The sequence below is a fragment of the Petaurus breviceps genome, unplaced genomic scaffold (assembly GCF_028583685.1).
Source record: "Petaurus breviceps papuanus isolate PSGF00001 unplaced genomic scaffold, PetGlider_PUasm1.0 77, whole genome shotgun sequence".
NCBI classification, from domain to species: domain Eukaryota; kingdom Metazoa; phylum Chordata; class Mammalia; order Diprotodontia; family Petauridae; genus Petaurus; species Petaurus breviceps.
Window position 1 is genome coordinate 15,750,639 of NW_027186492.1, and position 14,816 is coordinate 15,765,454.

At 35.6% G+C, this 14,816-nt stretch overlaps 1 pseudogene; it reads left to right on the forward strand.

The window, feature by feature from the left end:
* Positions 1-425: 425 nt before the first annotated feature.
* LOC138175338 (ruvB-like 1 pseudogene) lies at positions 426-2,002 on the forward strand (annotated as a pseudogene).
* Positions 2,003-14,816: the final 12,814 nt, after the last annotated feature.

Consider the following 14,816-nt stretch of genomic DNA (forward strand, 5'->3'; position numbering starts at 1 on the left):
ACATAGGTCAGATTGGCTAACATGACAAAACAGGAAAATGATAAATGCAGGAGAAGATGTGGGAAAATTGGAACACTAGTGCATTGTTGGTGGAGCTGTGTATTAATTCAACCATTCTAGAAAGCAATTTGGAACTATGCCCAAAGGGCTATAAAAATTTGCATACCCTGTCATCCAGCAAAACCTCTTGTAGGGTTGTATCCCCAAAATATCATACAAATGGGAGGAAGACCAGTACACACAAAAATATTTATAACAGCTCTTTTTGTAGTGGTAAAGAATTGGAAATCAAGGGGTGCCCATCAATTGGGGAATGATTGAACAAGTTGTGGTATATGAATATAATGGAATACTATTGTGCCATAAGAAATCAGGAACAGCTCGCTCACCTCCTGGTCAATCCACCTGCAGCCACTGCAGCCTCATCCTCCATGGCAAGATGAAGATCGAGGAGGTGAAGAGCACCACAAAGACCCAGTGCATCGCTTCTCACAGCCACGTAAAGGGGCTGGGGCTGGACGAGAGAGACCTGGCCAAGCAGGAGGCCTTGGGGCTGGTGGGGCAGGAGAATGCCCACGAGGCATGTGGTGTGATAGTAGAATTAATCAAAAGCAAGAAAATGGCTGGGAGAGCTGTTTTGTTGGTAAGGTCCCCTTCCGTCCCATGGTGGGAAGTGAAGTCTACTCTACTGAAGTTAAGAAGACAGAAGTTCTGATGGAAAATTTCAGGAGAGCCATTGGTCTGAGGATAAAGGAGACCAAGGAAGTTTACGAGGTGAAGTCACAGAATTAACTCCATGTGACACTGAAAACCCCATGGGTGGATACGACAAAACTATCAGCCATGTAATCATAGGACTTAAAATAGCAAAAGGAACCAAGCAGTTGAAACTGGATCCCAGCATCTTTGAGAGTTTGCAGAAAGAGCAAGTGGAGGCTGGAGACGTGATATACATAGAAGCAAACAGCAATGCGGTGAAGAGACAGGGCAGGTGTGATATCTATGCTAATGAATTCGACCTTGACGCTGAAGAATATGTCCTCTTGCCAAAGGGCGATGTGCACAAAAAGAAGGAAATTATTCAGGATGTGACCCTCCATGACTTGGATGTTGCAAATGCTAGGCCCCAGGGCGGGCCAGTTAATGAAGCCAAAGAAGACAGAGATCACAGATAAGCTTCAAGGGGAGATTAACAAGGTGGTCAACAAGTGTACTGACCAAGGCATAGTGGAGCTGGCTCCTGGTATGCTCTTTGTTGATGAGGTGCACATGCTAGACATTGAATGCTTCACCTACCTGCACCGTGCCCTGGAGTCTTCTATTGCTCCCATCATCATGTTCGCTTCCAACCGGGGCAACTGTGTCATCAGGGGCACCGAGGACATATGTGATCTCTCCTCATGGAATTCCCCTTGACCTTCTGGACCGAGTGATGATCATTCGCACCATGCTGTACACCCCACAAGAAATGAAGCAGATAATAAAAATCAGAGCCCAGACAGAAGGGATTAACATCGGTGAAGAAGCCTTCAACCATCTGGGAGAGATTGGTACCAAGACAACATTAAGATACTCAGTGCAGCTCTTGACCCCAGACACCCTGCTGGCCAAGAGCAATGGGAAAGACAATACTGAGAAGTAACACGTGGAAGAGATTAATGAACTCTTCTATGATGCCAAGTCTTCAGCCAAAATCCTAGATGATCAACAGGATAAATACATGAAATAAAATGACAGTTGCATCTTAACCCTTTTGGGTTGAAATGGAAAGGCACCAGAAATGTTTGCTGGCCTACTGAAACAGCCAAGACACAAGGATGGATATTTCTGGAGCAAAGAAACATCTGGACTTAATGTCTGTGTTCACTTAATTCTATTATCAGTTTTGTGTGAAACAATTAATTTAAATTTATCATATCTTCTCCCATAGTTGCTGTGTTTCAAACCTGGAATATCTTCTAATAAATCTTTTTGGTTTATTTTGGTTAAAAAAAAAAAGAAATCAGGAACAGACAGATTTCATAATAACCTGGAGAGACTTACAGAAACTGATGGTGAGTGAAGGGAGCAGAACCAGGAGAACATTGTACACAATTACAGACACATTGTATCTGTGATGACTGACTTTGATCGACTGGACACACCTCAGCACTGCAAGATTATGAGACAGCTCTAAAGGACTCATGATGGAAAAGGTTATCCACATACAGACAAAGAATTACAGAATCTGAGTGCAGTTTGAAGCAAACTACTTGTTCTCTCTCTTTTTCATTTTGTTTTGTTTCTTCTTCCTTATTATTCATTCTATTGGTTATAATTCTTCTTTACAACTTGACTAATGATTAATGTGAAGGTGTATGTAGGAAAAAAAGGAAAAAATACTTTTTGAATTTAACCACTGGAAGGAAGTAATAGTTATCAGGTATTTGCATACAATAAACAGAAAGCTGTCAAAACTTATAAAAATAGTATATCTATTTTGATATGTCTGTAAAATTCCTGGTGTCTATTTCCTTACCTTTGGCTCTCTGTTTTAAAAAAAATTATATTTTTAGTCTAGAACATTCAATTCCACAAGCTTTTGAATTTTAAATTTTCTTCCATTCCCTCTATAGCCCTCCCCAAGATGTCATGCAATATGATACAGGTTCTAAATATACATTCATATTAAACATATTATCACATTAGTCATGTTGTAAAGAAGAATTATAACCACTGGAATGAATCACAAGAAAGCAGAAACAAAAAAAAAACCCAAAAAAGAGATAGAGTAAATAGTATTCTTAGATCTCCAGTCAGATTCCATAATTCTTTCTCTTGATGTTGATAACATTTTCCATCATGAGCCTTTTGGAGTTGTCGTAGAACCTTGCATTCCTGAGAAGAACCAAATCTATCAGTTAGTCATTACACAATGTGCCTGTTGCTGTGTACAATGTTCTCCTGGCTCTGCTCCCATTGCTTACCATCAGTTCATATAAGTCTTTCCAGTTTTTCTGACGTCTGCCTGCTCTTCATTTCTTATAGCATAATAGTATTCCATTACATTCATATACTACTGCTTGTTCAACCATTCCCCAATTGATGGGTACCTCCTCATTTTCCTATTCTTTGCCACCACAAAAAGAGCTGCTATATATATTTTGTAGGTTCCTTTTCCCATTTGTATGATCTCTTTGGGATATAGCCTGGGAAGTGGTACTGCTGGGTCAATTAATATTCACATTTTAAAACCCTTTTGGCATAGTTCCAAATTGTTCTCCAAAATGGTTGGACCAGTTAACAACTCCACCAGCAATGCACTAGTGTTCCAATTTTCTCAATCTGCTCTAGCACTTATAATCTTCCTGTTTTGTCATGTTAGCCAATCTGACAGGTGTGATGTGGTATTTAAGAGTTGTTTTGATTTGTATTTCTCTAATCAGTTGTGATTTAGGGCATTTTTTCATATGAGTATAGATATCTTTAATTTCTTCCTCTGAAAACTGCCTGTTCATATTCTTTGACCATTTATCTATTAGAAAATTACTTCTATTCTTAAAAATTTGACTCAGTTTTCTATATTCTTTAGAAATGTGTCTCTCTTTTTTAAAAGGCTCATCTTAAGTACCATATTCTGAATGAAACCTTTCCCATTTTCCCAAATTGCTATTGCCTTCCCTCTAAAAGTCCATTGAATTCAACTATTTTGTATATATTGGTAATTATTTACTTTATATTTATGTTATATGTTTATGTATACTTGTCTTCATCATTAGAATGTAGCTTCGTACAAGTAGGGATCATTTCATTCTTTGTACTTCTATCCCCCAGCACTGAATATTGAGGAACCTGAAAAAAAAATTCCTCCAAAGTGTCCCAGAAATTAAAATTTTCTACTTACCAATTGTAAAATATTTTCCCAGACTCATTTCACATTATCATTTCCCATACTTTAAACTTCCCACCACACTAGCATATTTGATGTACCTCAAAGTCATCATTCTATCTCCCAAATGTCTGCTGAAGGCTGACCCCCATGCCTCTTAACATTCTAAGTTTCCTACTTATTTTGTTTCAGGGTTTCCAGTGTTCTCACCATCCTGGCTACCCCATTCTGAATGTGCATGAGCAATGTCCTTCCTAAAATGTAGTACCTAGAATTGAACAGAAAACTGCAGCTGTAGGTCTACAAGTGCTAAGTGAAGCATGATAATCATCTCTCTTGTTATGAATATTGTACCTCTACCAAAGCTATTGATGACCAAATACCAAGTAATGAAGCAATATTGTGTTAGTTATTAGGGACTGATATATCATATTGTTTGGATCACATTAATTTCTGTTTTCTAAAAGTCTCAGTTCTTTTTCCCACAAATTAATATTTAGCTACATTTCTCTAATAAAATAGTATTGATGCAAATAATAAATATAATGAAGTAGACATGTGCATTTGAATTCACACAGTTCAAAGTTATAAGTATGTATGACATGATAATTGGTTCAGTTCATGGGAAATATGCACCACATCTGAGAAAGTGCTTGTAAAGTGTTGAGAACAGTGCATGGCACATAGAAGGTACTCAATAAATGCTTATTTTCTTCCTTCCTTTCCTTACTTCATTCATTCCTTTGTTCTTCCTTTCCCTTCTTTCGTTTTCTTCTTGCCTTTACTTCTTTCCTTTCCTTGCTTCTTTCCTTCCTTCTTTCCTTAATTCTTTCTTTTCTTTCCCTTCTTCCTTCCTTCCTTCCTTCCTTCCTTCCTTCCTTCCTTCCTTCCTTCCTTCTTTCCTTCCTTCCTTCCTTCCTCTTTTCCTTTTTCTTGGTATGCTTTCTAGTGAACTCAGATATGTTAATTGAGAGACAATCCATCAATATGTTGCAAATGTTAATAGTAAATAGGATCAACAGCTTGCAAAGTTTACTCAATAGATGCCTATGTTCTCTTTTGGGGGATTGATCAGTAAAGAATAAGAGCTATGAGTATGGTCAAAGCAAATTTTGAGACAGAATTTGTTTTGTCTAGAGAATTTTCAAAACAATTCTCCAGACTTTCCAGGCCTCTCCACACTAATAGAATCAACTGTATTAATTGCACTTGGAAGGAAATGTATAAACTTTGGGATGCTGAAGGAGTATTTAAAAATCTTAATTTCCTGTATGCATTTGTGTGCGTATGTGTTTGTGTGTGTGTGTTTGGCTACAAAAAACACAAGTCTATGTCCAAAAATATTTGAGATACTTTTTTTTTAAAGCAATTTGGGTTAAGTAACTTGCTCAAGGTTACACAGCTAGTTATTTCTGGGTGTGGTGCTAAATGTCAGAGCCCAGATTCGATCCCAGGTCATCCCGAATCTGGGGCCGGCATTCTTATTTGCTATGCTACCTGGCTGCTCCTGAGATACTTATTAATATTCAGAATCAAGCAGCAAGATTTTGCTGTACCTTCTATTCCTTTGCAAATTCATTTCATGCAACACATACCATCCCAGCAATTGTCAGTTAAGACTGATTGCCCTTTAGCTTCTTATGGAGGAATCCATGATTAGTGAAGCGGCCTTGAAAAACCTGTCTTTTTTTTTTTTTTGCCCATCTTCTCCAATTTCATCTGACCTCCTGGAAAACAATAAACAGAAATCTAGAAGCTTTCATTAAGCTCAAAGAACCTTCAAGTTGTAACAGGCTCTTACTCTACTATATAAAGAAAGAAAGAAAGAAAGAGTGTGTGTCTCATGAAGCCTGCCTTGGGTCAAATAATTCAGCTGAAAGTGGAAAGGGAGAACCTGATGCTATTGTTCCAAACAATTCTGTTTCTTTCTGACTATGTGAGCTCAGAGGAAATCTCAAGCTAACGTGCTACCTTAAGAAACAGGATCTCTTGGTGAAATTACAGTTTTCTTCTTGATGTTTTTAACTTGGAGTAGGACAGTTTTTAACTTCCCTCCCCCCGCCATTAATAATAAAGGTGTCATTTCTGAAATGTATGAGGATTTCATGCAAAATTTGTTTATTTTATCATTAAATGATAGTTATAAAATATATGCACAACCTTTTACTGACAAGAAAATTATGTATAAAAAAATCCCCAAATACACTGTCAGCTTCCTTAAGAAGCAGTATATCTAAACCTGAACCTTTAAAAGAGATGTTGCTTATAATACGTGCAGAATAAAGGCATTTTCAATTTTTAATATGACAAGATTTTTTTTTGTTAAACCATGTCACATTTGTGACAAGAGACAAACTACTTATTTTGGCAGCTTATGACTTAATGAAGCATTTAAGTATCAATACAAGGCTTTATTAAATAGAAACATATGGCAAAACCATATCATTATTTAGTTATTCAAATATTTAAGAACTGTTATATTTTAACAATGTAAATAAGACCTAGTTAATTTATCACTTCATCACTAAATTTCCAGGATAATCTTTTAAAAGCTGAGTATGCAGCATCCCAAAGTATTTTCAGCCATGATCACAAATTGGTCTACCGTGGTCATCAGTTTCTTAGTTGAGAGTTTTTTTAAGAATGATCTAAGGCAAAAAAAAAAAGATCAACTCAACATGAGTTGGTGGTCTTTTGGTAAAAGTACTAATGCTTAGCTCAAAACACAAAAATATTCATAGTGACTGGAATTATGAGTTTTAAGGGAATTTCCTTGCTTCTTTTCACTCTGTTTCTAATTGGCAGCACAATACATCCTTGAAAATGAAAATGGAAAGCTCTTGGAGGTTTCTGCTAAAGTCTCACAGTCATTCACTAGGTATCTAGCAAATGGAAAGGAAACGGAAGACAGTAGAAGTATGTTCTAAACATTTAAGCCAGATATAGCAAAGTCTTTATATGTCAGCCTGGATGTATATTAAATTACATGGAAGCATTCTCATAACTGTGGTATGCCCAAATCTTGTCTCTTTCTCAAGCCTTAATTAACCAAAGTTTGATTAAACTACTTCCTTAAATGTTTTGGTACACTTAAGGTAAACTCTGCAGAGATTCTCAGAAGTTGTGGTAATTGCCTTTTTAAAAAATACATGGTATTATCATGCCAAAAAACATCCCTTTCTACTCTACAAACACGTATTTAATCTTAGCTAAACAGTATTATATGGAATAGACATTAATATTACTGAGTTCTTTTTAGACAAGCTATATACAAAATGTAAGAAATCTTGGAAGGAGTCCAAAATGAAATGACTATGCACTGAGCAATGTCACATAAAATATAGTACCACTTTATTTTGTATGGTATCTTTCATACAAAATCTATTCAAACAGTTTAAAGGATTACTGTAAATAATCCAATTATGAAGCTAAATAATGGATAAGAGAGGGAAAAAAGGAATTAAGAGGTTCAAGAGAATGAAGAAAAATGTTTTCAGTAGAAATTGAGATAATGTGAATTGATGAAGTTGAGTGAAGAAATGGAGTTCAGCCATTCCTTGCTAGAAAAAAAAGGAATAATTATAAAACCAGATTTGAGGTGACAAGAATTGGAATGGAATTCAGAGTTATCTTCATTTAGAAAATGATATAACCAACTCTGGTGATACTAATAGGAGAAGGGACCTTGAACCTTGGATGCAGCACCAATTTCAATGTTTTAGTATACAGAAAAAATGGTTAAAAGATGCATCTTTAATCATAGCTAGAGTATTTATACCTTCTTTTTATCCTTAAGGACCTAGATAAAGTTGGGAAGAATAACAACTTCTTTCTTTATTAAAAGAGAGAAATGAAAAATAGAAGGCCAGATGTAGGGAAAAAACTGGCTACAGTTTTTGTCTAGCTTGAATATCTGAATGACTCTCTGGGGCATTTAACACAAAAGGGTAATGCATCCTGATTTAGACTGATATTTTGAACAGTTTGTGCACCATGTATGAAGTTTGTCTGGCCAAGAAATGGTATTTCCTTCATAAGCTGAAAGTTGCTGAAGAAATCCAGAAATCCATTTTATTTTCTCTGTATGTGTAGAATTATCCCTTTTATATCTTTATACCTGTAGAATAAAATGCCTCATGAAAGTTTAAGGTTGCCTTTTGTTCTTATATCACAGTAATTTTGAATATTCCTTTTCTCTTCCCCCTGACCCAGTGAGAATTTTCTTGGGGTAGATTATTTTGCTCATTTTGTATACTTTTCTCCTCATTCAACTCATTTTGTAGTGCATCGGTTTATATGAGTCTTCCCAACTTTCTCTGAATGTCATAGTTGTCATTAAAACTATATCCCATTACATCCATATGCCATGGTTTATTTAATCATTTCCCTGTTTTGGAGTACTCGCTTTGTCTATGTCTTTGCTATAACAAAGGCTGCTGCAAATATTTGTGTAAGTGATTGCTTTCCCATTGTCTTTAACATGTGCTCAAGAATAGCACTACTGTATCAAAAGATGTACAGTTTAGTGATTTAGTTCCAAATTGTTTGAGAGAATGGGTGAAACAATTTCACCAATTGTGCATTAGTGTTCTAATTCTTTCATCCCTCTTCTTCATTTAAATCTTCATTTTAGCCAATATGGTGGATGTGAGACACAGCTTTAGAGCTCTTTGAATTTTCTCAGCTCATTTTTATTTATTAGGAGCATTTTTTATGTGGTTGATAGATTTCATATTTGATAATGGATGTTCTTCATATTCTTTAATCACTTATTTATTGGGGGCATAGCTCTTATTCTCACATACTTTAAGAGTTACTTATCTTTTATATCATATTTTTGTCTGAGAAATATATACTGGAAATATTTTCTAATCCTATCTTCATTGATTTTATTTGTGCAAAAATTTTAAATTTTAAGCAGCCAAAATTATCTATGTTATATTTCATCAACTTTTTTCTCTTGTTTGCATAAAAATTCTTCTGTTATCCATATATTTGTCATGAATCTGATCTCATTTCTTGCCTTTCAAAAAGAAAAAGCTTTTCAAAAAAATATTAAAGCATTTGGCTTAGAATCATACAGAATTGAGTTCAAATCCAGATTCTGACCCTTACTAGTAGTGTTTCCCTATTCAAATCTATTAGCTTTTATCTGCCCTCAATTACTTTATCTGAAAAATAAAGATAACAATAGGAAATAGGACCTGCCTCCCAAGGTCTTTGTTAGGATAAAATAGGATATTGTTTTTAAATTACTTTATAAATTTTAAAGCCCTAAGTTAATATTATAATTATTTATAGGTTCCAACTCATCAAGACTTTCAAATACAGGCTTATGTGTTTACTTGCACTTGTTGTATTCAGAGTTCAGTTGAAGTAGGAGGTGAGGAAGGTGAGTGGGAGCTTTAAGTATCTAAGTTCTCTGATCTTATTTTGTGAGGATTTTACCTCATGTAGTGATTTTATCCTTTTATCTTCTGGAATGACTATTAATTATTAGAGAGGGGCACCTATTTCCTTCATAAAGTTACTTGTGGAAAACTACAACTCTATCACCTTACCAATTTGCATGGATGACAATTTATTTCTGAAACCTCCTTTTTAGGGGAGTCTTTTCCACAAAGTGGACTATTATCCATCTCATAAGAATCATTTAGTATTTTATTGAAGTTCAAATTTTGAAAAAAAATGTCTACAATTGATGATTCAGGTTCTGAGTTGGAATCAACCTTAAGTCATCTGGTTCAACCCTTTCATTTCATGGATAAGGAAACTGAAATCTAGAGAATGTAAGTGACTTATCCAAGGTCACTCGGGGCTCAAGAGGTAGATCCATCATTGAAATTGATTTTGGGTTTCCAAAATCTAGGGCTCCTTCTACTACTTTTATATTCAACTCTGTACTAAAAGTTATCTCAAAGGAATATAATCCCTATCTTATTGCCCAATTTAATGGAATTTTTTGGTCATAATCTTCAAAATCACATAATCTTGTGATAGCACTATAAAGTACCCTCAGGTTATCTATTTTAATGCTTTAATGCTCTTATTTTATTAAAAATGAAACTGAGGCCTAGAGAGGTGAATGACTTGCTAAGGCAATACAGCTAGAAAAACAGAATGACAGAGGTGAAATTCAGACCTACATCTTCTGGCTACAAAACTGGTTTTGTTTCCCCTACACATTACTGCCTGCACTTTGAGCTGTTGTATTTAATGCTAATGACCTCTATTCTTTTTTTTTAAGTTAATTTATTTATTTTTAGTTTTCAACATTCACTTCCATAAGTTTTAAATTTTCTCCGCCTCCTTCCCTTTTCTCCTCCATATAGGCTCTCCCTATATATTCCTATTAAACACATCTTCCCATTAATCATATTGTATAGGAGAATTAGAATGAAGGGGAGGAACCATAAGAAAGAAAAACAAAACAACAACTAAAAAGAAAATGGCCTGCTTCACTCTGCATTCAGACTCCATAGTTCATTCTCTGGATTTGGATGGCATTTTCCATCATGAGTCTTTGTAATGGTTTTAGGACCTTGCATTGCTGAGAAGCACCACATTTATCAAAGTCAGTTATCACATACTGTGGTTGTTACTGTGCATAATGTTCTCCTGATTCTGCTCATTTCATTCAGCATCAGTTCATATAAGTCTTTCCAGGTGTTCTGAAGTCCACCTTTTCAACATTTCTTATAGCATAACAGTATTCCATTACATTCATATACCACAACTTGTTCAGCCATTCCCCAGGTGAGAGGCATACCTTCAGTTTCCAGTTCTTGGCCATCACAAAAAGAGCTAATATAAATATCTTTTACATGTGGGTAGTGACCTCTATTTTTGAATGCTCTTGTCTCAGCACAGATTTAAAAGACCTAGATTCAAATACATGTGTACCTCTGCTTTCTAGATGCAGCTCAAAATCAATTTTCTTTAGAAGATCTTTTTCTGACTCTTCCAACTGTTTATTCCTTTCAGATGTCTTTAAATCTACTCTGTATAAAGGCAGGCAGCTAAGTGACACAGTGAATAGAACACTGAGCATGGAGGCAGGAAAACCTGAGCTCAAATTCAGCCACAAACACCTGTTAGCTATATAACCAGAGTCTGAGGCCCAATGAATATCTTAGCAGTTATTCTAAAATTTTGAGATAGAAAACAAAATACTTGTTCTGTATCAACAGTTTCTCTGATCTATTAAGATAAGTGATGTATTTTGAGGAAGGAAATAATTGTGGGTCATTTTCATATGTTAGAGCCCTCTATTTTGTGCATTATTAGATGTACCAGGAACCCACCATGCTTTTCCAATGGACATGTCTTTAGTGTGGTGTTGGTTTCTATACCATAGCATGTCTTGAGTCAATTTTTCAGGCTAATTGGTCAGGTGAAAGTAGTTGTGATTAATTACCACCTCACAGTATAACTGGCCTAAAAAATGAAATGTAATAATCTCCGAAAGTAGACTGCAGGCACATTCCAGAAAATAAATGGCACAACATGATATTCCTAAAGACTATTCTGGCCTAAAGGCCATACATACATACTTATGCTCCCATATTCACATCAGGTTGTATTTTCCTTCACATGTCTAATTAGCTGGGTTTCATGAATCTAGCCATTTGGTTTAATAGTCCTGGTATCTGGGCTAGGTGTACTAGTGCCAGATAGCAATAGTTTTCAAGGTCTTATAATCATGACAGAGTTTTATCTTCCTACTCTTATTCTGGATGTATAATATTAGAACCCTAATAGTTGATGTCTAAGGTCAGATGAACCTTTTATGAATGCTTTTTCAGAAACTCTAGCAGGGCCACATTTTGATACCTGGTTAATAAACACTTCTGGCTGGAATTGATGTTCCAGTATTTACCTTAATAACACAACCAGAAAGACAATATAATAGCAATTTATTAAAGTTATGTATGCCTCTAATGGTATGACTAGCTTTTAATATGCAGAAAACATGAATAAATAATATTTTACATATTCTGAGACTAAGAAAGTTTGCTTTAAATAATAGAGTGATATTATGCATTCCTTCTTTGGTTTTTAAGAAGTTGTCAATATCTTCAGTCTGGAGTACTGTTTTCTCCTCCATCATTCTTATGACATCATAATTGCTTTGATGATAGTCTAAAGATCAACTTCTAAATAAAAATTCTTTGAACATTTCAGAATGAGCCCAGAAATCTGAAGGATAGGTAAAATTAAGGTAACAATTAATATCCAGGAGTCAGTTCCTAGTAACTGAAGAGAACTGATTATTAAAATTTCATTACGAAATTTGAATCTTGGACATTGGTAAACTCTGTAAATTATGGTGGGATTCATTGTTCTGTTGATTGTCTAGAAAGTGATGGAGAAAATGTTAATAATTCAGGTTAAATTTAAAAGTATGACATCCATACTTTTTCCCCTAGAGAGTTTATTTTATAACATTTATCAGCATGCCCCTGAATATAGATCATATTTCTATTACACTTAAGATGTACAAAGTGCTTTACTTACAACTACCCTGTGGGATAGGTAAAACTATTATTATTAGACCCATTATACAGATAAAAAAGTATCTGAAGCCCAGAGGATTAAGTAAACGGCAGCTAGGAAGTGACAGAGATGGAATCTGAACTTGTCTCCTGACTCCAAGATCCATATTCTTTCCTTATAACCCATAAATAATATTTATAAAGAACTTAGAAAATTTTTGAAGTAATCTCCCCAATAATAATCCTATGAAGTAAATAGTGTACATATTATTACCTCTATTTTATAAATGAGGAAACTGACACTGAGACCTTAAGACTTAGATCCCATTTTCATGCTTCAAATCCATTATTCTTTCTATCTTTATATTCCTAATATTAGGTAAAGATCTCTTTCTGACTTTTATTTCAGAGCTATAACTGAATGTGGCATAGACTTTCTTGATGCAATATTTAGAAGCAATAGATGCAGTTCATCTATATTCAAGAAGTTCAGAAATCTGAATCCCACATTTTTGACACAATGTTTTTAGCCAGCTGATAACTTTCCACAGCTCCATTTATCTCCTAAGGTCCTATCTTTAATTCCTCACAGTAACCAAATTGATAAACATTTATTAAATTTCTATTATATACAAGACAAAATGTCTGCTGCTAGGGATCTAGAGATGCAAAACAATACAATCAAACAACATTCTATTGTTGGAAGTTTCTCCTATCATGAGCATCAAAAACAAAATAACAACAATGGGAAGAAAAGCTACCACTGAAAAGCTTTTCTTCACAACATTATTTATAATTATAAAAAATCTGGAAGCAATGCAAATGTCCAAGAATTGGAGTGGTAAATAAATCATGTATAGAGCTTGGATCAGGTGTGTCTCTGTGTGTAATATGGTCATATGGCACAGGTTCAAATTTTGATTGTCAACTATTGACAACATTGTTAGCCTCAAGTCATAAGGACAAGTCCCATATTCTTTAGGGTTCAGTGGTAAAGCACATATTAATTCTTTCCATTTAATGTTATGTTCACCACCAAAGCCATACTTATTTCTGGTGTTGGGCCATTTGATAGTTCCAAAGGGCTTTGGTGGAAAGAAATTTCTTTTCTGAGTCTTCAATAGCTGTGCAATTTCCAGACTATATTTTCACAGGGATATGTTCCCAAGACTATGACTGTGGGCATTGAACTAGAAGTATTTCTATTTCTAAGGCTCTTGCATTCACGGTCTTACCCTGTTTCTATCAGGGACGAGAGGAAACAGTGGTCAAGATTGTGGTGATATATATAGCCTGGAATATGATATCTCCTGTCTCTACCCAGAGTGTTTTGCTGCTTCAGCTAAATTGGCTTGCCTACCCTGTGGGTCACAGCTGGTTGGCAGTTGATAGGGATAGATGGCACCCTCTCTCACCCCATAAGAGTTGCTTCCCCGATTGATACCTGTGAGGTCTAGGCAGGAAGTAGGACCAGTGATCCAGTGGTACTGCATCTCCCAGGACTCCTATGTCTATCTGCCTGTTGATAGCAATTAGTCAACAGTTGTTGCTGGTGTTGATAAGGAAAGAGAGGCTCCTTCCTTACAATGCTTCTCCCTCTCAATAATGAAAAGAATTTGACCATGGAATGATAATGCGATTAGACTGGAGAGCACCAGATGTAAAGACAAAGTACCTTGCTCATGAGGATTGTCTCCTTTATTAGAATGTGAGCTCCTAAAGAATGGGAACTCTTTCTTTTATTTTGGATGTATTCTTAGCACTCAGCGCATAGTAAGTAGTTAATAAATGCTTTGTTCAATCATTCTATTTGCATCAGATAATTCTCTTCTTTGTTATTCCTTCTTCCTTTGTAGAGTATGCTAACCATTATAGAAGGGTCACGAGAGACCATGGAGTCAAGTATCTGAATTTTACAGATGATAAAACAGAGCCACAAGGAATTTAAAGGGCATGATTTGAACCTGGGTTTTCTGACTCTGGAGTCAGTGTTCATTTTATTGTGCCATACTGCTTCCTTTGTAGAATTAAAAGGGTCAAAGGATGATCTCTCTAAACTCTATGATCCTAAGTAGCTCCTATAGTTCAGTGGTTCCTTTCTAGTCCAACAAGTCCATATTATACGGAAAGTTCTGTGCTGGGTATTGGAGATACCAAGTGAAAAGAAAAAAACAAAACAACAACACAATTCTTGCCCCCAAGGAGCTAAGATTATTCTGTGAGATATAACTTTTAAATAGATGAGTAGCCAGGTGGTGTCACAGACCTGTCATCTCTCTGACCAGGCAGGCTGAGGTTCGTGGACTCCTTGAGCTCAGGAAAGTAGGCTTAGAGCTGATCATGTGTCTTTAGGAAGTCCAGCATTCCTGAATGGGCATAGCCTCAGACAAACTGAGACCTAGGAATGAACTTAGCTTAAAATGACCAAGGTCTTCCACTGCATCTGGGGCCAT